This window comes from Schistocerca piceifrons, chromosome 8 (genome assembly GCF_021461385.2).
Source record: "Schistocerca piceifrons isolate TAMUIC-IGC-003096 chromosome 8, iqSchPice1.1, whole genome shotgun sequence".
In the NCBI taxonomy this organism is placed as follows: domain Eukaryota; kingdom Metazoa; phylum Arthropoda; class Insecta; order Orthoptera; family Acrididae; genus Schistocerca; species Schistocerca piceifrons.
This window is the reverse complement of record NC_060145.1, coordinates 467569656-467595139: the sequence shown is the minus strand read 5'-3', so window position 1 is coordinate 467595139 and position 25484 is coordinate 467569656. Positions and strand designations below refer to the sequence as shown.

Genomic DNA, 25484 nt, shown 5'->3' with positions numbered 1-25484 from the left:
GAGAGGGCATTGCTTACCCATGTACGATTTAGGCTATAGGCAAATGCGTCGTGCATGTCGACTTAGAAGTCATTAGATTTTGGACTGGACAAGAATGGGAAAGGAAATTGTTAATGGAACAACATACGCACACACAGAGCTGTTTTAGGGAAACGACAGGAAACCGTTTTCCATTGTAGACACCGGTATTCAGTGACTGAACTAAAGTACAAGTGCTACTCGAATGACAGGAAAGAGCCAATGTGACTGTTGCGATAATATTGCAACAATGGAACCATCAACGAAATACATGCTTAAGTATGGCATACATAACAATTAACACACTCCGAGCGGTTCTAGGCGCTTCAGTACAGAACCACGCTGCTGATATAGTCGCAGGTTCGAATCCTGTCTCAGGCATGGATGTGTGTGATGTCCTTAGGTTAGTTAGGTTTAAGTAGTTCTAAGTCTAGTGGACTTATGACCTCACATGTTAAGTCCCATAGTGCTTAGATCCATTTCAACGATTTGAATTACGAGTTACTCAGCTGTGCTTTCAATGTATAAAGTGCCTCGAACTCACTCAGTGCTACGTCTGCACGGAATGCAGTTCGTTGAGTGGCTGCAGCTGCCACCTATTGCCTGGCTGCGAACAACAAAGCAGAGAAGGCTACAACAGACCATCTCGGCGAGAGTGATAGAAATATTTGTAATGTTTAAGAAATATGTACGTGAAATCGTCTTTGACATGACGTACTTGGTGGCTGGCACAAAAGGTACTCCTACGAAATGAAGCACTCAGGTAGGGCGTATTCCGCCGTAGCAAACCAGCATCAACTAGCCAATGCCTACATGTTCAGCAACGAAAATACATGCATCACTTTGCAGATAAGCGTTGCTAACAGTTTAAACGCCAAGTACTGCACTCCCTGCCCTCTCACTTTCTGTCAGACCTGACAAGAAACAAGCTTCCCCTGAGTCTATGTGTGTGTCATATCTTTCATCTTAAAACATCGTCAACAGCAGAGATAAGTCAGAGTTCTGTGTCAGAATATTAAAGACACATAATTACAATTAACCTTTCACAAGGCTACATTTAAATAAACTTTTGCTACATCACTGCTGTAATATTATTAATATGTGACATCATAGTGTCTTAAAAGCAGGGAATAACTAAGCGCCGGCCGCTGGTGGCCGAGCGGTTCTGGCGCTACAGTCCGGAACCGCGCGACCCCTACGGTCGCAGGTTCGAATCCTGCCTCAGGCATGGATGTGTGTGTTGTCCTTAGGTTAGTTAGGTTTAAGTAGTTCTAAGTTCTAGGGGACTTATGACCTCAGCAGTTGCGTCCCATAGTGCTCAGAGCCGTTTGAACCATTTGAACCATTTGGATAACTAAGTACGTCATGAAGTTTTCTGTATGTACTAGAAACATGACCCCAGCCACGTACGAGACATTTCGTAGATTAATTACTTCAATATCTAACAATAAACACCTACTTACTACACTATCACTGCACTATTAACATGTGATGCCATGCCGTCAAAAACTATGGAATATACAGTAATTTTTGATACATTAATTATTTTAACTAAGTGCTACTTTGGAAAGAAGACACATGTAAGTACTTGGTTTAATATAAGACATACGGGACAATAAATACCACCGCTCACTGTTGGCGAGGGCCAGCCACTGTCTCGCGCTGCTCGCCACAGCGATAGCTGTCTGACAAGTCGAGCATCTCTCTACCCCGGGTATACTGTAACTCTCTACGTGGTGGGTCAGGAGAGAGGGGAGGGAGACCCAGTTTGGCCTCAAATACATACAATCTGGTTGCCAGCAACTTCCGGGAAAACGTTCTATGAAAAACTGATATGTGGCTGTATGAAAGCGTTCTTAAAAACAATCGAAAAATTTTGCTTTTTACACGAATCACGTACGTCATTGAACAAGTCTGAACTGCGGGATTTGCCTGTACAGTGTTATTAACAAAAATACGTCGCAATCCTGAGTTATTCATAGTATGTCTTCCACCTACATAAGCTGATCAGTTGTAAGATTATACTACTTCTGTGGTTTGTTCTTAGTTGTTTTATTGTCTCCTATGCTCATTTGGTCTTTCAACTTCCTATGCAGTTGCTAATTCCTTCACATTTAAAGTCCCACGTAGCAATTTTTGCTCTAATTTCTGCTTTCATTGCCTCTCCCCTCAGTCTTAGGTACCTACTTCTGTCATCAGTATTTCTGCTCATAAGCCGCTTGTTATAGGTCTCCTTCTTCTCCTTCACATTTGCGGCAATATCATCGTCCCACTAATCACTTTTAAATTTGCCACATTTCTGAAGTACTCCGAGACTTTCAAAGACAGCTTCATGAATGAAACTTCCTGGCAGATTAAAACTGTGTGCCGGACCGAGACTCGAACTCAGGACCTTTGGCTTTCGCGGGCCAACTGAGCTACCCAAGCACGACTCACGCCCCGTCCTCACAGCTTTACGTCTGCCAGTATCTCGTCTCCTACCTTCCCAACTTTACAGAAGCTCTCCTGCGAACCGCAGAAGAGCTTCTGTAAAGTTTGGAAGGTAGGAGACGAGATACTGGCAGAAGTAAAGCTGTGAGCACGGGGCGTGAGTCGTGCTTGGGTAGCTCAGTTGGTAGAGCACTTGCCCCGAGTTCGAGTCTCGGTCCAGCACACAGTTTTAATCTGCCAGGAAGTTTCATGTTTAATTAACTCCGCTGCAGAGTGAAAATCTCATTCAGCTTCATGAGTCGCTCTCACAATGGCCTTATACGCTACTACCAATGCTGTATCGTCACCCTTCCACTCAATCTAAGTTTGTATAAGAAGCAGTAAGTTTAATTTATACTGTGGTTGGTCCAGTTTCTTTCTAATCTCGTTAACAGCGGTTTTGACACCTCCTAATTGTTAAAAGCGGAACCAAAGTGCACAACGAAGCAGATAATTGTCAGATCCACAGTCTTCTCCCCTGTAGACTCTCCAATCTTCCACTTGTGTACCATTACTTTCCTTCCCTATAGGATTACCAATTACAGACTGTTATTTCCCTGTGGCCATTTATGTAATGGGTTCTCTTAGTGTCGAAAAAATCCATTCCATATCTTACGATTGTACTGCCTACACATTTCTGTCACCGTCTCTCAATTATCATTCACAATATCCTCCCCTAATTTGTCTAAAACATTGCTAGCGTCCTGTTTGCCGGCTCTTCCATTAAAATCCCTTTGAAAATGCAGATCATTGAAGAAATCATTCTTCTCACCATGAGTAGCATTATTTGTGGGTGCATATGCTGCAACGATCGCTACGTCGTATCCTTTTAGCGTCATTTCCACACACATCAGACATTCGTCCACACCGTCCTATTTCTTAATGCAGCGTTTCCATTTTTTATGTACCGCAACGGTTATCCCCCTTTTTTCCCAATACTCTTCGTTGACTCCACCGTAAATATGAACATAATCATCTATTTCTGCTACTTCTTTACTTTTCTTTTTGCTTCTGTTACTGATATTACGTCTACATTGCTTCAATGGATTTCACTGTGTACCTGCATTTTATTAGTTGCTACGCCCTGGACGTTCCATAAACCTAAATTCAGATACCGTTTTCATTTGCTGGGTCCATTCCGTTTAATTTCTATCCGATCTGATGCTTTATTCTTGGATTCTTTGCAGAATGAAGTTTTCCGAATGATGGGGAACACGCCCAACGCTTCAGTGCCGAACCTGGAGGCCCAGGTAATTTTTAATCAAGGTTTTCTTCCTACGCATTTACTGTCATTCTGGACTTTATTTGTCGGTCCTGCCTGTGTGTTAATCAGAATTCTGCTGGCTTCACTGTAGTGAGGTCCATCCTGGCCACTGTCGCCTCTGCTGGAGACACATTAGGGAAACTAAAAACAGCCTCGAGTCTAATACCGTTGGGGTAGAAAAAAACCAAGGGTTAGCTAATAAAGGCCGGTAGATAAGAAAACACAAGAACCCTGACACAAGTAAGTTGAAGTAATGTCAGACGTAGCTAAGGGCCCACCTGGTTGCCACCCACATACTGAAAAGGAGAGGGCCCCCTAGGGGGAAACTCACCAGGTGACCAGTCTGGCAAGAGTGAACTACCAGAAGCACTGCTCCTGCCAGCATAGCTCAGTAAAACACTCAGACACACTGAGACCATGGTACTAACTTCAAAAAATATTACTCGCAATTGTCAATGACAGATTCTATTTAATTTTTTTCTATTAGGTGTTTTTTAATTACATGCTATTAAGAACTATCATACTAACAACATAAAAGAGTAACAAATATTTCTCTGATATCTTTATTTCAGTCAGTTCTAGGTACGTTTTAAAAATGAATTAAGATGTAAAAAACTTTATTTAGTCCCCATTTTAAACACACTTGTAAAGTGGATCCGTGACATTCACAAATATTGCTTCAGTTCCGTCTGGGTGTTGCTGCTAATGTTTAGGGCAGATGTCAAAAGATAAATGTCTGTACGCTGTTGGGTGGCTGCATATTCTCTTCTGTAATCCCAGTGTAATGATCTGTATATACACCCCATAATAAGCTTCAGTACATCTGTTCTGGGAGATAGTCGATGGTCTCAATGTGGAAAACAAACAGCAAGCAGCGGGGTGGCAGAACAAACGCACTCTAAGTCTCACGAATCCGAGAATGGAAAAAATTCCGTGTACTTTGCTGAAATGTGAAATTTCTTCCCTATACTCGAACAAGCAAGAATTGAATGGCAGCATATACAAACTACATTTAGAATTAGCAAAGGAAATCATTAGCTCCTCAGTATTGTATGACGTAACAGATTGAATAATTCACCACACAGATAATCAGATTGAAATGTGATGACACAACCATAAACATTATACACCTAAAACTAAAATGACGTAAGGCACTCATTACCAACGCAGGCACATGGTATTCTCTAGTCATGATAACAGAGACAGATAACATTGGAAAAACAGAAAAATCCTTGGTAGAAATAACCAGGCTAACCAGTTACCCATGACAATGATACCAAACGAACCTAAGATTTTCTTGAAAAGTTTCACACACACCCTCACACAGGAGGCAACAAGAAGAGTGACGCAATAGAACCCTAAAGCCCCATTCTTAACAAGCCTTCCACAGAGCCACAAACCTCTTATTCCATTCAGACCAATGGTTAATTTCAGACAAGCCCAATTTTGCTCACTGGGCAGAGACATGTACGAACTCCTAAAGAAAACACACACATACTCAAACAAAAGCCTGAAAAATGCAGGAGACGTAATAGAGAACATTAACATCTCCTCAAAAGGAAAAATGGTATCTTTTTTTTTTTTTTTTTTTTGAAAATTCTGAAAATGGTATCTTTTGACATTAGATCCATGTAGACGTATACACTCACAAGAGAAACTATACACATTATGGAACAACGGCTAAAAGGGAAGAAATTCCCAGACAAACAAGTAAATGGAATTTCATTCATCTGTTGGCTAGTCACAGAACGGCATTACTTCATTTTTAACTACAACCTTTATTTGCAGTAAGAGAGGCTACCCATTTGGTCCCCCATCAGAGGAACTTTATCCGTTTTCTTAGATCATGCAGAAAAAATAAAATGTCGTGTGACTAGGGCACCGTCAGGTAGACTGGTTGCCGTATGCAAGTCTTTCGATTTAACGCCACTACGGCGACTTGCGCGTCAATGGGGATGAAATGATGATGTTTAGGGCAACACAACACCCAGTCCACGAGCGGAGAAAAATCTCCGATCCAGCCCGGGCCCTTAGGATTGACATTCTGTCGCACTGACCACACAGCTACTGGAGGCGGACATCATACAGAGAACGTAATATTTAACAACACATTCAGACAAGAAGGGTAGAATATAATAAAGTAGTACCGATATATGGATCATATAATCTGTATCATAGATGCAACACAAAGTAAGATACAAGAGCTACCCAGTAACATCAAATGGTTCAAATGGCTCTGAGCACTATGTGACTTAACATCTGAGGTCATCAGTCCCCCAGAACTTAGAAGTACTTAAACCTAATTAGCCAAATGACATCACACACATCCATGCCCTAGGCTGGATTCGAACCTGCGACCGTAGTGGTCGCGAGTTTCCAGACTGAAGCGCCTATAACCACTCGGCCACAGTGTCCGGCCCAGTAACATCAACAAAGTACACCCCCAAATCCACAATGGAAATTAAAGAGAAAAGAAACTAAATTTCCAGGCTCTTACAATTACAAGAGACGACAACCAATATGAATTTCACATCTACAGAAAATCGAGATCAACGAGCACTGTTTTCCACAGCTCATCCAATCACCCAACAGCTCATAAGTACGCTAGTTACACACAAATGATCCTCAGGATAAACAGCACACCACGTACATCAGAAAATTACACACAGGAAAAAAATGGTTCAAATGGCTCTGAGCACTATGGGACTTAACATCTGAGGCCATCAGTCCCCAAGATCATAGAACTACTTAAACCTAACTAACCTAAGTACAACACACACATCCATGCCCGAGGCAGGATTCGAACCTGCGACCGTAGCGGTCGCGCGGTTCCAGACTGAAGCTACACACAGGAACAAAATATAATCAAATTGCTCATGAAAATTAATACAAAGAAGACATCATAAAGAAGCTCAACAATAAGACAAAAATGATAAACAATCATAGCGCCCACCTACTACAGATCACAACCAAGGGTCTGAAAATACAGTGGCAGAACACACAGACAATACAGCAGGCGACACCACATCTGAAGAAAAAAGTAGATGGTACACGTTAACATACAATAACAAAATAGGAAATATAATCTGAAACGATCAAAAAGCAAGGGATCGCAATAACATTCGGAACAAACAACACAATTCAACGAAAGCTACGATCAGATTTAAAAAATCCTCAGAGAAATTCAGCAATGCAGGTATATAGCAGCTGACATGTAACCTTTCTCAAGTCCAATAGACAGAACAAACAAGCAGAAACCTCCAAAGAAGATATACAGAGCGCAAGAGAGCTCAGAAGAGTGACCACACACGCAGAGCACCAAATTAACAAAAACCGTTTTCCCCACTGACATCGAAACTGTTCTACACATCTGCAAAAAATGGCAACAGTTTGAACGGAAGACTAAAAATAGAAGGAAATTATTACATACAAAAGGCTATAGTGGAAGGAAAGAATGTAATAAATTAAAACACACTTGTCAACAACACACTCTTTACAGCTCTGAGAGAACTGAAACAAGATATAGAACAGCAACAATGCACACATTCATACACACAAATAAATACACAAACACACACACACACACACACACACACACACACACACACAAACACACAGCACTCCCCCATCACATACAGAGACATAGATAAGGAACAGAAATTATCAGAAGTAACGCAAAAATTTTCAAAACTTTTTCCCAATAAAGCGGTATATTCTCATGACACACGCGAACAGCAAGATGGTATAATGTTTTGAATTACGACCGCGGTGCGAAAGTTACATTTTTCTCTTTTGTTTAAAATCACCGGCAGACGGACCAAAACTCGTATGTACATGACAAATCTGGTAGCGACCTGGAGCACACCAAAACTGTATCCACGTAACTACTGCAATTTTCAGTAATATAACATTGATGTATATAAGCCCACTTTCTTCATATTTGCTAATGTTATTTGTACAGTTGCAGATGACCTGCTGAACGGCGAGGAAACGGCAACAAAAACAGAGAAAACACGCCAGAAATAACGGTATCTGAAGTGAGTGATCGCTCGAAACGAAAATTGGTCTACTTTGCTTATTTTCATTCGCTTATGTCGTATGGTATTATATTTTTGGGTAACTCTTCCCATTCTAAAAGGTTATTTTTGGCTCAGAAACAGGTGGTACGGGCAATCAGTGGTGTAAGTTCACGAACTTGTTCACGAGTCTGCGTATTTTGACATTGGTCTCTCAATATATATATTCCTTACTGAATTTCTTGTTAACAATACTAGCTTATTACCAAGAATAAGCGTCTTTCACTCAGTTACTACTCGGCAGAAATCAAAAATGCAGTTGGATCGGACTTCTTAAACACTTCTGCAGAAAGGTGTTCAGTATACTGCTGCATCAATTTTCAATAAGCTACCACTCGAATTCAAACATCTTAGCAGTAATCCACGCGCCTTCAAATCGAAACTGAAGAGTTTCCTCATGGGTCACACCTTCCGTTCTGTCGAGAAGTTCCTTGAAAAACTAAGCTGATTCTTGTTGTATTGTTGCGTTTACTTAGACTTATGGATTGACTTTACTCGGGTTCATAAACATTTCATTTTTATCTGTTATCACTTGTACGTTGTAATATGACGTACTGACATATTCCATGACCTTGGACCATTGCTCCTCAATTTGGTCCTACGGAACTTGACGTGCAAGTAAAATGTAAATAAACGAAAATAGGTCAACTATGCAAAAAATATAGTTCAGTCGGTTATAAGAGAACAAGACACTAAAAATATCCTACATATTCTGCAACAGTATGCGAAAGAATTTAAAAGTGGAAGATAATTGAGATACAAATATCGTCAGGCCAGAATGCCCTAGCAAGAGCTGCAACATGTGCAACACGAATCGAGCTGTACTCACTATAATTTCAACCACGCATTGGCGTCTACTTATTCATTGTTACTATACACAGGACACATGTAGATTATCGTAAGGACATATTATAATACGTGTTTCAACACTGAATCTGTGCAGTGAAGGGACAGTCTGTGTCACATTTGGTAGCCAAGATAGTTGTTTTTCCGATTGTGTATGGAAAAGTTATTTGAAACTCCAATGAAAATAAATTCACAGTATAGGAAGACACAGGTCACATTTTCTTTATACGTCGAATTGAGGCAATTTTGTAACAGAGAATCTGGCTCCAAATCAGTTGATTATTTCTGTAAATGATTGAATATAGTCTGTTAAGCATGGATTCGTGCAGGAGACTCATTTAGGATTTAAAGTGGTGTTTATGGTTACAGGTAAGCAACAAATAAAATTATAAAAAATTGTCCCAAGTTAATGCAAAATGTTTTGCATATTTTTTACGCACATCGTTCCCCTACGACTTCATTTCCATAGCAAACTTGTAAGTGTACAGAAAATTAATTCCTTGCTAGTCTTCTTGCTTGTAGAGATCATGGTTGGATGTTAGGTAGTCAAACATCACCACTTCCTACAATCCTAACGAAATTTTTTATTATGTCCAGATTTAGATGCATATGGTAATAGGTGTCCACACAGAGCTGCTGTAATACCCCGTGCATCTGATCCATTAGTGCCACAATTTTAACACAAGCCATTTTATATTGGAGTTCCTGGTCGTATTGCTTCTATATACCATAACAGTATTCTGATTCCAGAAAATGACAGTGTGTATCAAAACATCTAGACGTCTCCTATGTAATACGGAACTATAATATGACAGGAGAGGCGACGTTACGATAAAAGAAGCGTGGAGTATTCTGTTGTCAGTATAAAAGCTTTAACAGAAAAATGGTTTGGTCTGTGTTGCCCAGTGATCTCAGTGCTAATCGTCACCTGAGATAGTACAAAGTTCGATGCCACCAGACAGTGAATGACTGGAAATTTGAAGTGGTGAATCAAGTTGTGTCGTGTGCGATAGGACGGAGAATAACATTCCTGAAACTGACTGGCCTGTCCAGAGCCCCAACCTGAACCCATCGCAGCACCTCTCTGATGAGTTACAACGTCAACTCCAGTCCAAACCATTGTATCCAACGTCATTACCAGCAGAGTGTCATTACAACGTCTATTTAACTAAAACACGTGATCCGCCAATTCCACAATTCGACTGCAATGAAACATTTAAACTTGTATTTGAAAACTAATCTTTGATAGTAAATTTATTATTACAAAACTGCTCCTACAGCCACTAAATGACGAGTCTGAGACATGGCGCATGAGTGACGAAAGGTGCTCATTTAACGAGAACAGCAATGTGTCTGTGTGGAAGGAATAGCAGCCCATCTCTTGAAGCAAACTACAATTTTCTGCAAAGGTGAGCGTTGTCGATAGTCCTCACGGTCAAATGCTGGTTCTGTATTAACAACAGTTACACAAATGCTTGAAGACTTGGAGCAAGTTTATCATTAGTGGCATCGTTTGGTGTAATTATTACATCTATATTCTAGCATATAGTATCAGATACCTCGCAGTACAACAGAACAGTGTTGATTTTAGAGATGAACGTGGATGTATTTCCATTCTGTTCAGGCTTCAAGAATCGTACAAAACAAAGTGTGACATTCCACTATCAGTTTAGATACTTATTATAGTTCTAGTTGTTTGGTGATACTATGGTTAACCTATGCAGCATGTATTAGAGAGCAAACTGCTCGTGGGTTTGTGGAAGGCGTGATGTTTGGTGTGTCCTGTCAAGATTTAATTTACATTTTAAATTAGTGTTGGTTATATTTTGATATGATATTTGAATGTAGTAAGCTTATTTCCCTTGATTGCCGGTTTTTCCTAACGTTGACTTTATTCCGTGTGTTTATATGCCGAGCAACAGAAGTAACTCTTGTTTTCTGCGGAGGAGTGAACCGTTAAGTGTTTTATTCTTGCACAAGGAAACTACTACGCTTTGATGCCTGTCTGCGTAACAGCAGACCTTGGATAACTGTTTGCGTTCAGTGCTCTTTATTCGTGACCTCGTGGGACCAGGCCCATTGTCAATTGTTTAGCGAAGGCTGGATTTCCAACATGAATGAGTGTTTTAGACAAAAGGGGACCCCCAGAAATTTGCCAGGATACAGCTTGTTTTCTCGCGTTGCAAAGCTGACATCGAATTTTGTTTTGTTCATCATATTTTGATCGGTCGTCGATCTGTGTGGGTGTTAATAATGTCAAAAAGGTATAGGTTTCTGGATCTGTGAAAAGGAAATCTTGCGTGATTTGGCATTGAATGTGGAGTGGAAGATATTCCTTTTTTAGATGATTTAAGCTGCTTTGCAATACCTAGATATCTATTTCTAAGTGGTTGACAGTTGTTGTTGAATCGAATTTTACAATATTTACTTAGTCCTCATGGGTGAAGGAATTACGAAAAACCGTATTTAACAACTCCACTCTAGTGCCATTACTAACATCACACAGGAAAAGTACTGACTGTAACTAACATCACCATTGCTATCACGCGGTGAAAGTATTGACTGTGTCTTGCCACTTCTGCACCTTTACATACGATCAGAATCTCTTTGGATTTACCGTCAAACAAAGTTTCGTTGTGGAAACTATTAAAAGTATCTCATATTGAAGTCCGTGCTAAGTTTAGAGCTTCAGTAAAACACGGCTGATCTGGAAGATTTTGCGTTCTTTTAAATTTCACATGGTTCTTAGGTTGATCCTGCAACAGTGTTCTGATCTGTGTGCCTTAGGGAATGAGCACTATCTTGTATTAATTTATTAAGTTCCCTTCCACACTATTTCTTTTAATTTAAACCACACCTGGTTTGTAAGGAGTGGAGAACGAGTACTAGGAAGGAATCAAACAAATTTTTATATACTTTTCTTAAATAGATATATATTCAGTTTATTTTTGGTGGATTTGGATGTTATGGTATACAGTCTCGTTACAACGATCTTGTGATCACTAGCTCCTGCATCTGTCTTGATGCTCCATAGCAGCCCAGGATTATTAGTTGTACTTCCGTCTATATCGTACATTTCGTTCTATCTGTATTTGAGATGTAGCCGTTGTACAAAAAGTAAGTTCTTTATTGCGTTGTACATAGGATTGGTTTTGATACGCGACGCCTGTCTCAGTCGAAATATTGTCAGTTTCCGATGTATTTAGCCCTTATTTTGATCGATCTCTCGTCAGTGTGCGCGTTAATAATATGTAAAGTGTATGTTTATCGATCTGTGATAGGAAATTTCGCGTGGGTAAGGTAGTGGTCTACACCGAGTCAATGATTGGTTGATGTCGAATGGTTCAAATGGCTCAGAGCACAATTGGACTTAACATCTGCGGTCATCAGTACCGCAGACTTAGAACTACATAAACCTAACTAACCTAAGGATATCACACACATCCATGCCCGAGGCAGGATCCGAACCTGCGACCGTAGCAGCCGCGTGGTCGCACTGAACTGAAGCCCGTAGAGCCGCTCGGCCATAGCGGCCGGTGGTTGATGTTGAGAAAGCTTTATATACAAGGTGTCCCATTTGTCCTGAGCACCCTAAATAACTGTTTGTCCAGATGGAAATTACAAAATGTTTCTAGCAAATGTTCTTCAGCCGTAAGGGGACATCAATCAGATGATTGGCTTCGTTGTAGCTTTGTTTTTTTACAAAGATATGTACAGCGGTATGACTTTTTTAAATGGCACCCTGCTTTATTTAATCGGTAATTAATTTCCTCTCCTAAAGACCTGTTTAAAAATATATCATAGTGCACCATTCACTCAAACACAACGTTATTAATTACATAACATAACATGGACGTTGACGAACCCAGCGCTTAGTGCAGGTACTAGGAGTAATGGAACATATCAACGTGCTGACGCTGAGAGAGGACAAATGTAAACGTAAGTAGAATGCACACACGTCATTCCGTCATCCATCGTCAGTTGAAGAGCTGTGTGAATAGAACGTACACCAACGAAGAGAAGGTAGAAATGCTACTCATCTATGGGGAATGTAGGTTAGTAGAACAGTAATTGCAATAATGATTTTTATGTATTGGTACATTTAGTACAGTAGCTTAGTCCTTTTTAATACTGTTGTGTGGAGTAGTCATACAGTAAAGGCTGTCTTTCCTACAAACGTTTCTTTTATTGTTGTTGTTCAAGGTAGGCGAAATGCTGCCCCGGGCAGCGGAATTGTACAGAGAGTGATATTCTGACAAGAACCCACCTTCCCGACGGATGTTTTCTCGTCTTATTGCGACGCTTCGTAAAACGGGAAGTTTCAACCCATGACAACGCAATCGTCGTAACACTCGCACAAACGAAGCTGCCGAAGCAAATGTTCTCCCATCCGTGGCTATGAATCCACATGTGAGCACACGACAGCTTGAACACAAGATTGGCGTTCCTAAAACCAGTGTACATCGTATTCTTACGCGTCACTGGTTCCATCCTCACCACGTACACATACATCAACAATTGCGTGGAAATGATTTCCAGAATCGTGTACAGTTGTGTCAGTGGCCACAGCAGCAAATCTTCGCCAACCCGAACTTGTTCTCCAATGTTCTACTTACCGACGAAAGATCCTCTCAAACAAAGGACAGGTAAATACAAGGAACATGCATTATTGGTCCAGCGACATCCCACGATGCAAGACAAGTGGGACATCAGCGTCAGTGGAGAGTTAACGTCTGGTATGGGATGCTTGGTACTACAATTATTGGCCCTTATTCCATTAATGGTAGGCTAAACGGCACAACGTATGCCAACTTCGACAGACGAACTCCTCTTCTGGATGAGGGCCGCTAAGAACCAGAATGCTTATGTGATATCAACACGATGGATGTAGAGCACATAATGCCTTGCGTGCACGTCTTGTTCTGAACCGAAGGTATCCTGTCAGATGGATTTGCCTAGAAGGAACAGTTACTTGGCCTGCTAGGTCCCCTGGTTTAAATTCTCTGGACTTTTTCTTTGGGGATGCATTAAAGACGTTGTCTATCTCGATATTCCAACAACTCCAGAGGACACGCAGGAACGTATCGTGCTTGCTTGTAATCCTCTTCAGCAGGCAACAGTGGAAGCAGTAAATACTTCTTTCATCCAACGATTGCGCTAGTGTATCGGTGTCCAGGGTCACCACTTCGAGCGCGTTTGAATGTTCTGCTCCTGGACAATGGTACAGGAGAGTCAAAGTCAATTTTGTGTTATGTTTTCACTTGCTTTTCATTTGTTATCAGACAACTCCAGCCGGCCGGTGTGTCCGAGCGGTTCTAGGGGCGTACTGTCTGGAACCGCGCGACCACATCGGTCGCAGGTTTGAATCCTGCCTCTGGCATGGATGTGTGTGATGTCCTTAGATAAGTTAAGTTTAAGTAGTTCTACGTTCTAGGGGTCTTATGACCTCAGAAGTTAAGTCCCATAGTGCTCAGACCCACTTGAACCTTCTTTTTTTTCTCTCTTTTTTTTTTTTTTTTTTTTTTTTTTTTTTTTTTTTTTTTTTTTTTTTTTTTTTTTTTTTTTTTTTGACAACTCCAGAAAATGGACGAGTTTGTGATCCCGGAGTGAAAGTCAATGTTGTGCTATGTAATCGATAACGTTGTGTTTCAGTGAATGGTACACTGTAATACATTTTTGAATAGGTCTTTAGAACAGGAAATGAATTACGAAATAAAAAATACAGGGTGTCATTTAAAACAGTCATACCGCTGTTCACATCTATGAAAGAAATAAAGCTATAACGAAGGCAGTCATGCTGATTGATATCCCCAAGACGGCTAAAGAATATTTATTTGAAACGTTAAGTAATTTTCATCTGGAAAAACAGGTATTTGTGGTGGCCAAGGTAAATGGAGCACCCTGTATAATGGAACGATATGTTTCCTCATTAACAAATGATAAGTTGATTATTATTGAAATAAACAAATATGTCCTGAACCCTTCAAATGTCGCAACGTACATGAATGACGACTTTCACATCGGCACTGCAGTTTAAATCGTGAACTCCGTACAGTAATTATGCACTGAGTATGATGTCGTGTAATCTTAGGTTGTTAATGACCTTACGGCTACAAGCCTATTAGGGCAATTGGCTTGATTTGAAAGTATGTGAATGTTGCTGTAGTAGTTTAAAGAATATGTGTGTTGAAAACAAGTATACGTTAAGAAAGTTGTACAAAATGAAACTAGAATCCAGAACCATTTGCTTATAAAGTTTAGGACTATTGGTTGTACTTATGTATATCGCTTAAGTGTGAAGAAATTATACACGACTTGGTCTTTAAGCTCTAGGCTTAACGCAATTCGTTGAATGTTCGCGTAAATGCTGATGCTTGCGATATAATTTTATCGTACACTGTTTTGGGACCCCGTAGGCTGTTTATTACGTACGAAAATTGCTTGTAAGCCTTCACCTGAACGGGCAGATTACTCCTACATATCTCTATGTTTAGAAGTCTGTAAATGAAGTGGTACCATCTACCATAAACAATACACATTGTTACCTGCATCTGCATTTACACGGCTACCCTGCAAATAACACTTAAGTGCTCGGCAGAGGGCTCATCGAACCTCCTTCACAACAATTCTCGAATACTGCGGAGAAAAAACGAACACTTATATCTTTCCGCAAGAGCTCTAATTTCCCTTATTTTATTGTGATGATCGTTTCTTCTTATGTAGGTAGGCGTCAGCAAAATATTTTCGCATGCGGAGGAGAAATTTGATGATTGAAATTTAGTGAGAAGACTTCGCCGCAACTAAAAACGCATTATTTTAATGATTTTCACCCAAATCCTGTATAATGTCCGTGACTCCCACTCCTATTTCTCGATAATAGAAAACGTTCTGACCTTCTTTGAACTTTCTCGATATACTCCGTTAATCTCGTGAACTGGTAAGAATCCCATACCTCGCAGCGGTACTCCAAAGTAAGACGGCCAAACGTAGTGTTGACAGTTTCTTTAGTTGATCTGCTTTATCTTCTAAGTGTTTTGCCAATAAAATGCAGTTTCTGGTTCACCGTCCCCCAACAACATTTCCTATGCTTTCTTCCAAATTAAGTTGTTCCAATTTAAGTTGTTCCAATTTAAGTTTAACGGGTTCCTTTTAGCACTCATGTGGATGACATCACACTTTACATTACTTAGCGTCAATCGCCAGTTTTTTCACCATATATATATATATCTTAACACAATTGTTTTGCAATTGGTTTCGTTCTTCTGATGACTAGGCTCGAGAATCAGTGACAGCTTCATCTTCAAAAAACCTAAAAAGTCTGCCCAGATTGTCTCCTAAATCGTTTACACAGATGAGGGACAGAAGAGGTCCTGTAACACCACCTTGCGGAACGCCAGAAATCACATCTGTTTTACTCGTGGACTTTCCGTCAATTACCACGAAGTGTGACCCTTCTGACAGGAAATCACGAATCCATTCGCAATTTGATTAGAAGCTGTTTGTGAGGTACGGAGTCAAGCCTACTGGAAATCTACAAATACGGAATAAATTTGAAATCTCTTGTGGGTAGTACTCATCATTTCGTGTGCAAAAAGAGCTAGTTGTGCTGCACAAGAAATATGTTTTCTAATTCCATGTTGACTGTGCCGGCCAGAGTGGTCGTGCGGTTCTAAGCGCTACAGTATGGAGCCGAGCGTTCGCTACGGTCGCAGGTTCGAATCCTGCCTCGGGCATGGATGTGTGTGATGTCCTTAGGTTAGTTAGGTTTAAGTAGTTCTAAGTTCTAAGCGACTGATGACCTCAGAAGTTAAGTCGCATAGTGCTCAGAGCCATTTGAACCTGTTGACTGTGTGTTAATAGACCGTTCTCTTCGAGGTACTTCATAATCTTCAAACACAGTATATGTTGCAAAATCCTGCTGCATATAGATGGTATTGCTTTTCCTGAATATTGGTGCTACCTGCGCAACTTTCCAACCTTTGGGTACAGGTCCTTGGTCTCTAGCGGCTGTATATGACTGTTAAATATGGAGTTACTGCATCAGCATACGCTGATAAGAGCCTAATTGGTATACATTCTGCACCGGAAGACTTGCTTTTATTATATGATTTAAGCTGCTTCACTGCTTCAAGAATACCTGTTTTCAGGTTACTCACGTTGGCAGCTGTTCTTCATTCGAATTCTGGAATATTTACTGTGTCTTCTTTAGTGAAGAAATTTTAGAAGACTGTATTTAGTAACTCTGTTATAGCAGCATTGTCATCGATAGCATTCCCATTGCGCAAAAAAGGCATTGATTGTGTCTTGCCGGTAGTATATTTTGCATAGGACGAGACACTCTTTGGATTTTCTGCCACGCTTCGAGACAGGGTTTCGCTGTGGGAACTATTAGAAGCATCTCGCACTGAAGTCCGCCCTAAATTTCGAGCTTCCGTAAAACATCATCAGTCTTGGGGATTTTGCGTCCGTTTGAATTAGGCCTGCTTTTTTCATTGTTTCTGTAACAGTTTTTTAAACTGTTTCGTGTACCGTGGGGGATCAACTCAGTCATTTGTTTTGGTATAAATCTCTCAATTCTTGTCGATACAATTTCTTTGAGTTGAGGCCATATTTCGTGTAAGCTTACATTATTAATTCGGAACGAGTGGAGATTGTTCCCCATGAAAGCGTAAAGCGGATTTTTATCTGATTCTTGAACAGGTATATTATTCGTTTATTGTTTATGGATTTGGGAGTTACGGTTTTCAGTCTTGCTACGACAACCTTATGTTCGTTAACCCCTGTATTCGTTTTGATGCCCGTTATGAGCTCATGATAATTTGTTGCTATGAGGTCGTCTGTGTTTTCACAACCGTTTACTATCTGAGTGGCCTCATCAACTAATTTCTGGAAATAATTAGCAGAGAATGCGTTTAGCGTAACTTCAAATTATGCTTAACGTTTACCTCCGGACTTATGCATGTATTTTGCCAACTTATTGAGAGTAAACTGACGTCACCACTAACTACAATTGTATGAGGGAAATTAGACTCAAGTTCTCTTTGAATCTTTCAGAAATTGTATCGTCTTAGTTGGGGGGTCAGTAAATGGACCTAACTACCACTTTATTCCGCTTGCCAAGAATGACCTCTGCGTGTACTAACTCATAGGAACTATCTATTTCAATTTGGCTAGAAGATAAACTACGTCCAACAGCAACAAACACCAACTGTATTTATCCTATCCCTTCTCAACACCGTTCAGTCCTTCAAAAAAATTTCGGCTGTTCCGGCTTTAGCCAGCTTTTAGCGCCTATAACGATTTACGCATTATCGATTTCTGTTGGCGTTCGGAAATCTAGCACCTTACCAAAAAAGTTACGACAAGTTGCAACTGTTGTAACGAAGGTTCCTAGTTCCAAGAATAATACTGGAGTGCAAACAGCATACAGTAAGTAATGTGGCGAAGCCCATTGTGCTGGAGCTGCACAGGCTTCCATTTTGCGACCGATAGTGTTTAATATTTATCTGTTTAAATACCACAGTTCATATTCGACGACGATACAGTGATGTATCAAGCAGACGACAATGCAATTAACACTGACTACGAATTCCAAACGGCTATGATATAGACTGAAAAACGATTAAGCAACAGCAGGTCAAAATAAATGCTAACAAAAGTTATGTGGCTATTCATACGACAATAAGACAGAATTTAGCCAGCAACTTCGCGATTGATCAGTCGAAATATTACGTGAACCGCGTCTGCCAAATACCACGGAGTTCACTTGGAGAAAATCGCTTACGTTTGAGGAACACATAACAGAAACAGCGAAGGAAGCAAAGGGTGTGTTAGCTGCCTCGTATTCTTTAACAATCAGAATATGATGCCTACATGAATCGAAAGTACAACTAACCACCATGGGGACACGTTCTGTTCGAAAACGTTACCATAACAAAGGCACTGTGAACAGCCTTAACTGTTCAATGATTCGTTAGAATCGCACCAGTCTATGACGACCTATAACTTAAAACTGTTTGAGAAGATATTCGCTCCCTGTTGCAGAGCTTTTACACCAAACAACCTTACACGACCAACACGTCGACTACCCTCGTTTGATATCCGTGATAAACGAAATTGTGAAGGTCGAAGGTGGTGCTATGTCACTTCAGTAATATAGAAAATTTTTTACAGGAACAAAATTATAAATATCATTTCCGCCATTTATCTTTGGATTCACACAAGTCATGCAGCACTGCAAATAATAATTTACTTATTTTTTTATAATACCAGCACTGTTCAGTAATGGTTGACGCTCAAATATGTTAGAGATTTTTCATTGTGTTTATTATGTACAACAAGGCTACAATTGGGACCGACACAGTTTAACTTATAGGATGAAGCATATGAACCGCAAATATCTCGATAGTCGAAGACGTCATTTATATGCCGATCTCGCACGTTGGAATGGTAGGCAGGGGCACAACTATGAAGCCCGTATGCAGCGTGCTATAAGTTACAAAGGTATATTTATTTAGAAGAGGTACAACTATTTCCAGGTATCAATACCTAGTGACGATACCAAATTCAGAGTAGACTACATTAGAACGTCAGTGCTGTTTATTGCAAGAACCTAGTGCAAGAAGTTTACGATGTATCGTAGTAGGAACATTTTAAACAATGACATTTGTTTCACGTTGTAACAAAAACGAATGTGAATTTCTCATAGGCGAGTATGTGCAGCCGTACACAAATCTCCGGATGTGTCGTGTTGTTAAATTATGGCCTAGGACAAACGAAAGACAAAAGGAAAGGTGAATGCAGTACCTCTGTCGGGTCTGACATGTAAGGAACCATAGCAACCTCAAAAATTGTGCTGAAAATGGCTACCACCAGTGTCAGTACGGGCTTGCGGTCTGCCATGCAATGATTGATGCACACGTTCTAGCATTTCAGCACTAATACGCCGTTTCATATCATCTGTAACTGTGTGAAGAAGTTGAAGAGGTTTCTGTCTATTGGGATTTCTTTCTGCGTCCGCGGTACGCGTACTAACCTCATACTTCCTAAGTTCACCACAAGCCACGAGCATGTCCGCTATTTTCGCACTGGGAAATACCATCTGCCAAGCACGTGCTGCTACGTCCACTATCACACAATAAGTGACAGGGTCGTCGCAATGCATTCACTGTGTAAACATAACACAATGTAAAAGAACATAACATCGCCGGCTGGCATCCAAGAAATAGCATGGAACAAACAGCTGTCAGTGTTAGCATTGTTTACAGTAAGATAACTCGTGAACTACTTGCACTAGCTTGCCACAACAAAAACCATCGACATTCACATTTATGCTACTTTTAGGATTTTAATGTCAACAGGCACTGTCCCATTTACAAATTTGTAATTGTAAAAAACTGCACTTCGTCCAACGTCTCAAAAATCTGTGTATTGGCTACAAATACGCGCCTTTGGCTACAATTGAGTTCTGTCGAAACAGTTATCGATAGTGCCTCTCAGGTACGAGAATACTGCAGAGCATGTGTTAGGTGATTAACCTTCTAGACTCTCTACATACCAGAGTTGTATACATTTAACGCAAGTTTATTCTCTGCTGCACTTGGAAACTCTAGTCAGCTGTAACCAGGACAGTTACTACAAAGAGACAAGACTAGGCGGCCGCCTACGAAGAAAACATTTTAGGGGCGGCAAAAGGCTGAAAAAATTATTTTCAAATCAAACAGCGAAAAGTTGAGCAAATGAGGAGAAAAAAAGATGGAAAATTAAAACACAGCGTTGATTTCAAGAGCTACAGAACTGTTACTTAATAAATCGTCACTTACTTTGACGAAAGTAAACACATTGCCCCTACCTACCTAAAAAGTAAAGTAGCAGCTACTGAGTACAAAACGGAAGTAAACTGGCCTACGATCACGTTGTGACTTGATACCATACCACCCTCAGACCCTCTTTCTCGTTCTGTCTCTGCTGATCATTTCTCATGCGTCAGTTGAACTGATGACTGTCGCCAGAAGATGAGGTCGTTTGGTCATATTAGTTTAATGATTAAAAGTATAATAGGAGATGTTAATTGTTTTGCCATTGTACGATGGTGGTGGCGCAGGGGGTGGGTGGAAACCGATGATGGTAAAAAAGAGGGGACGTCATTTTTCGTCTATAGCGGCAAAATATCTAATAACGGCCCCGGTTGTAACACAACTACACATTCTTCTGCACATCGTCAAGTCTGAGTCTTTCTTGTTGCTTTCACTGAAATTGTTAAGTACGTATATTTATGATTTGTTGCAGTTACACGATTTGTTTTATGTAGCTGAGTGCAAAGGTCTTGGGTAGGACCCCTAAAAAAGTAAAGGAAAGGAAAAAATGCGGTGAAGCCAAGATGTGACTTACGTTCTGTGAGGGCAAAGCGGCGACGTGCAGGGTACGACAGGCTTCGCGGCAGTGGCGTCAGTACTCGTCGGAACGTCGACCTCCTGCGCTTATTAGCAGTCCGGGCAGTTTCGGTTACATCACTCAAGCCAAATGTGTTATCCCTGCCGATGAATTGACGTCAAATTTACCAGTCATGGTATTAACATGCGGAAAGTATCCTGGATGCTTTAGCATGTGCCATTCCAACCGATCCCTTCTCTTAGTCGAGTTATGGACCACACTTCTCCTTTCATGAATTCTGTACAGTATCCCTTCTTCGGCAGCTCAATCTGCCCAAGTAGGTTTCAACATCCTTCCGTTATAACACATTTCAAAAGCTTATATTCTCCTCTAACCTGAATCGTTCCTTGTTCTCGCTTCACTTACGGACAACGTAACGCTCCATACAAATAACTTCAAAAACTACTTCGTAACACTTAATTTTGTGCTCTTTTTTTCTGACACGCTTTCCTTGTTGTTGTCAGTCTGAATTTTATACAATCTCTTTTTCGTCAATCATCAGTTATTTTGCTAACAAACAGAAAAACTTATTTACCACCTTTAGTGCCTCATTTGCTGATCTAATTCCTTCAGTATAGCCTAGTGTAGCTCGGGTACAGTCCACTATTATATCTACTCTTTTCATCTTATAACCTGTTTGCAAGACACTACCCGTTCCGTTCTTCTGCTCTTCCATTCACTTACTTACATAATTTCAGTTCCATCGGCAAGCCTCAAACTTCCAAATTTTTGTTCTTAATTTCCTACACTCCCTGCTCAAAGTGCAGACTGAATACTACCAGTGGCAGGCTACAACTCTGTCTCACTCCCTTCTCAGTTACTGCTTCACTTTCATTTTCTTCAAATCCTATAGCTTCAGTCTAGATTCTGTACAAGTCATAGAAATTTTTTCGTTTCCTGTGCTTTATCCCTACTTTCTCCAGTATTTCATAGCTTGTGTTGCAGTAAGCACTGTAAAAAATTTGTTTAAATCTGTGAGTGTTGTAAATTTAGCTTTTCTTTTCTTCTATATATCTTCTGAGATAAGTCGTAACGTCGGTATATCTCACGTTTCCTTACACCGCTCCGGAAAACTAAAATCATCTTCCCCAGAGTCAAATCCTATCAGTTTTTCAACTGTTCTACACGTACTTCGTGTCCGTATTGCACAACCATGAGTTTCGTCATCTCATAGTCACTTTAAATTTCCTCCCAAATCTAATATTCTGCAACCCGTTGGCACCTACCGCACCTCTTTGATCACATAGGTATTCATATACAAGGTGAATATTAACGTAACCGACAAAGTGCAGGGACGGATTCCTCACTCGAAATGGAGGAAAAAAGGTCCTATGAACACGTGTCCATTACAGTGGATAGCCCTACAAATGAAAGTTCACATGATGTTCCTTGCGTGTTGCAATCTACGTGACTGATGCATCGTACAGTAAGCTGCAGTTTTGTCTGGTATTCATGACGGTAACAAGCCGAGGTGATATTTGTGTACGGCCAAACAGATGGAAATGGTCCGGTCGAGGGCTTTCAAGCCCTTTTTGGGCGTTTGTGTAATCATGGGTCTCTTCATACAGACGAACGTGCAGAAAAGCGGCGGATTGTGCGTACAACAGATTTGCAGGGCCGGGTTCTGCAGAATATTGAGGCGAACCCTAAAACAAGCTTCAGACAAATGGCCCGCCAACGTGAAGACAGAAAGCGATAATGCGAATCCCGCATGATAACCGCTACTATACTTAGCACTTATAAAGAGTGCGTGGATTATCAACAGCGGATTCCCCTCTAGAGAAAGAGTTTGTCGTAGGTTTTTCCCCAGGCTATCACAATTATGAGATTTCTGTCATCATTCCTCTTTACCGACGAAGCAACATTTATCAGAACTGGCATCATCGATCTACGTAATCGTCGCCTGTGGGCTACAGATAATCCTCGGCGAATGGCTGAGGCATCCCAACAGCATCGGTTCATCATCAATGTGTAGGCAGGGATTCATGGTGGCCATATACTTGGACCTGTCATTGTTCCACAACGCGTCGACCGACGAACATACCTGGATTTACTGCGATATATCTGGCAGGGCTGCTTGAGTATGTGCCTTTGGCAATACGACGCGTTACGTAGTTTCTGCATGACGGAGCACCACCCGACTTCCACAATACAGTTCGCCAACACATCAACGATATCTTCCCTGGACGGATAGTACACGGAGGTCCTGCAGCATGGCCTACTATATCAGTCCACTGGAACGCCCTGGATTTTTCACTTCTGGAGGCACCCGAACAGCATTGTGTGTGCTGAACCAGTTCCTGATGTGAAGACCTTTCAACAGAAAATTCACGACACCTGTGACGCTATTCAGACAGAGTGCGAGAGGGTGGGGCAATCAATGACGCGACGTCTGAACGCGTACACTGCATCCAACGGAAGCCACTTGGAACATCTGTTGTGACGTGGATGGAATAAAGCTCTGTACTGTGACAATTTGCTGTCGTTGTACACACACACACACACACACACACACACACACACACACACACACATCGGCCATTTAAAGACACATGTTTATAGGACCTTTTTTTCCTGTTTCAATCAGATATGTCCCTCCAGTTTGTCATTTGTCTTAATGTTCACCCTGAATGGAATTATTGCATCTATGTAATCTTTCAACTGTAGCGGAAACTTCACTGGGTTTCTCGTGAAATTAAGTGTAGTGAATGTGAAATATCTGACTGAAGAGGATGTACTTTTACTCCCTTTTTTGTCTAACTTAGTACTTACTTAAATACTGTGCCTACTATTTTCGATTCTGAGGGAAAATAACCCAGTAGCGTTTAGCGTTGGCGATGGTAGCGAAGCGTCGTTGAGAGGAATTCACGGTACAATGTGAGTGAGCGATGGGAAGTGAACAAACTGTTGTGCGCTGTGACCGCACTCGAGGAGGCTGTCTCCGGATTGGACGCACAGCGCCACTAGAACACCCAGTCTGCCCAGTATTCGTACACTTTTTCCTAGATTTAGTAAGTGTTACGCTAGTACGGTGCGTTTTGTGATGTATATGAATGCTAAAGCTCCGTATACGGGAGGTTTGGCCAACTTTTTCCTTGCCACTTGCCACCGTCTGCATTACAGGATTGGGTAGCATCGAGTCATCCGATAATTTTTGCCATATTTGGCCTTTGATGTTCTGTTGGTACATAGGATTTCTTGTGTGTTTCGTAGGTTTTATGTTGAACAATCCCGAAGTGCTGAGTCCTCACAAGGGAAACACTACATCGCCTACCTTCAAACTTGTTGCAAAGATGGCGCAGTGGACAAGCCGGCGAAAACTTTACACTGATGAAGAATGAAAACAAAAATAAGGTACAATGAACTGTGGAAAAAGAAGCAAAATACAAACAGTGAACGGTCGAAGCACAAGATGTGCAAATCGAGAGAATTGAAAGAACCATGGCACCGTGTTGATGTTGTCACGGTGTTGGACAAGTGGAATATCTGCGTTAAAATCTTTCTCGTGTCCATTTTTCCCCCTCAAAATTATGAGCGCTCTGTCCGATCATTGACATGTCTGATCGCTGTATTCAGATTTGTGTCTGTGCCGTGGTGTAACAGCCACTTTCAAAAGCGAAGAGCAACGAAGGGACTTATAATAAAGTTTGATTCCACACAAATGCTCTATCAGCAGTCGGAAAGAAGTGGCTCTCGAATGGAATCTGCAAACTTTTTATGGCAAGGCGGCAACTCAACTGAGTGCTCGATCGGAAAACACTTCTGGTGTGTGATACACGGCATTAATGACAGCACGTGTGTGATATAACAGGAATCTCTTACCGATGCACGCCTGGTGTGTGATTGGGATATGTATCCTTGGCAGAGGAAGTGTTCCTTTGAAAGTGAATGTGATGGCTCCCAATGACAGGATGAAAACATGATAGTTTGTCACATACGCTGCAACAAATGAACGCAGCAGTTTCACAATGACACAGTTTCCCTTCCGCTATACCAAAACCTTTGTTTTCAACGCTCTGGAAGTTTTGACTCTTGAATTCCTTTATAGTTCACACCCATTTATTCGTTGTTTTCATATCTGTGAGAGATTTACGTGGGATCTCATCTGCTCGCACTATTCATCACATTTGTTTGCGATGGTAGTATATTTTTCCTGATGACTCATGTTCTATGACCAGTGTATAGAATGAGAATTGACAAGTGTACAGAAGGAGAACAGTCTGTGAGCGAATGAGCAGTTCATAATTTTGTGAAAAAGAAAAAGGTCGCGAGAGAGATTTGACCACAGATATCCCGCGTTGTAGTCCAACAACGTGACCACATAGTCACGACGCCGTGACTCCTCCCAGTCGCTCGATTTTGCACGTCTTAAGATTGCA

At 41.0% G+C, this 25484-nt stretch overlaps 1 protein-coding gene across 2 annotated transcripts in view; it reads right to left on the bottom strand.

The window, feature by feature from the left end:
* Window positions 1–25484, bottom strand: part of LOC124711714 (fatty acyl-CoA reductase 1-like) — a 193367-nt gene that overhangs the window by 147751 nt on the left and 20132 nt on the right. Inside the window, exon 1 of one of the 2 annotated variants that reach the window (XM_047241923.1) lies at window positions 21064–21143. The exons of the other annotated variant lie outside the window; for it this stretch is intronic. The gene's annotated coding sequence lies outside the window, so the exon portion shown is untranslated. Of the gene's footprint in view, window positions 1–21063; window positions 21144–25484 lie in introns of those variants that run through there. 2 annotated transcript variants of the gene reach the window in all.